We start from the raw sequence: 2,056 nt of genomic DNA on the forward strand, positions 1-2,056 counted from the left end.
GACATATATACATAGACGCCGCATTGAGCGGGTTGGTCGTTGGTCGCGATACGTAAACGGCGCCGCAATATTGGTTCGGGCAGATCTGCCCGTAAACTAATACAAGGAAATGGACTGAACTTCATAAAGTGCCTTTCTACAGTACAAAGTTCTTTAAGTTAATGCCTCTTATACACCATCACACACCACTAATATCTGGGAAACAAACAGGCACCAAAAACAACGTAGGTAACTTAAAGTGATGATTATAAATATTTACTCCTTATGTAAGCACCAAACCAACGTATGTATTTTTCTAATGCTAGTGTTACAGCTACTAATGTGTGTAACACTGACGTGATGATAAATATTGAAATATTTAATTAACATTTAATCTGTGTCTATAAGTAACCAGATCCTGAAATGTATGTGTGTGTGTGGTGTGTAAAATGTATATATGTGTATGGTGTGTGGTGTAAATATAATATTATATATATATATATAATATATATATAATATATATATATATATACACCACAACACACACACACACACACACACACACACACACACACACACACACACACACACACATATATAGTACACACACACACACACACACATATATAATATGGTATAGTGTGTGTGTGGTGTATATATATATATATATATATAATTATATATATATAGATTTATATATATATATATATATATATATGTGTGTGTGTGTGTGTGTGTGTAATGTGTATGTATGTTACAGTGCTCTTTATTCAGAAAACCCTCATTCACATCTACATTTCAGTATCTGGTTATTATAGATTAATGTTAAATATAAATATCAATATTTATCATCACAGTAACAGTGTTACACACATTAGTAGCTGTAAACACTCAGCATTAAGAAAAATACATACGTTGTTTGGTGCTTACATAAGGAGTAAACATTTAAATCATCACTTTAAAAGTTACATACGTTGTTTTGGTGCCGTTTGTTTCCCAGATATATTAGTGTGTGTGGAATGGGTGTATAAGGGCAATACTTAAAGCACTTTATAGAAAGGCACTTTATGAAGTTCAGTCCAATTTCCTTGTATTAGTTTTACGGGCCAGACCTGCCGAACCAATATGGCGGCGCCGTTTACGTACGATTCAGCGCTCAATGCGGCGTCTATGTATATATGTCTATGGTTTGGACCGCCTCATGTTTGCGTGCCGTGTTACGTTCAGGTACGTTCGGTGTGACCTTGATTAAGCAATGGCACCCTCAACTGGCGACACCATGACATTTCACGGAAAAAAAAACTCCTGAAGAAAATGGCCCTAGATTCAGTTAACCTAATTAATTTAATTTAATCGATTAAATTATTTTCGATGATTAACCGATAGTCGATTAACCGTTTACATCCCTACTAGGCCTACATTTCATTCTCACCAACAGGATACTGCCTTGGTGGCTGATCGAGTCTTACTGCAACATCGTACCTAGTCACTGTTAAGCAGGTCAAGCAACATAATTTAAACATCATATTCATCTTGTTAAAATTTGTTTCAGGCATACAGGGGTTTTCTCCAAGTGCTGCGGTTCACCCACAATTTGTATGTTTGCATAAAAGAAAAAAAAGTGTATGATGTACTCATTTTTGCCGCAATGATGCCTGACAGAGCCTTCCATGTTGTGCAGAGACAGGTGATTGGCCGGTAGTTGGATGGGATGGGTCCCTTCTCGGGGTCCTTCATGATTAGCACTGTCCTGCCGCCCAGGGCGCAAATGTGGCCAGGACCGGCGCTGCTTGACACCACATAATGTTGGTGTATGCCCTTAAGCTTTGACACACTTTCGTCTTCGACAATGTTGTAATGCTTTTGTCCCATGGCTGCATGACTATGTATTATTTCCCTTTTTATTTATACTTCGCTGTCCAGTCCAGCCGGTATGACTCTATCAGTTATTTGTTCACTCATCCTGAGGTAGGCTGATATATCATGTTTTTGTCGTTGTTGATGTTTGTCCCGACTGGGGATATATATATATATATATGTGTGTGTGTGTGTGTGTGTGTGTGTGTGTGTGTGTGTG

This window comes from Larimichthys crocea, chromosome X (genome assembly GCF_000972845.2).
Source record: "Larimichthys crocea isolate SSNF chromosome X, L_crocea_2.0, whole genome shotgun sequence".
In the NCBI taxonomy this organism is placed as follows: Eukaryota; Metazoa; Chordata; class Actinopteri; family Sciaenidae; genus Larimichthys; species Larimichthys crocea.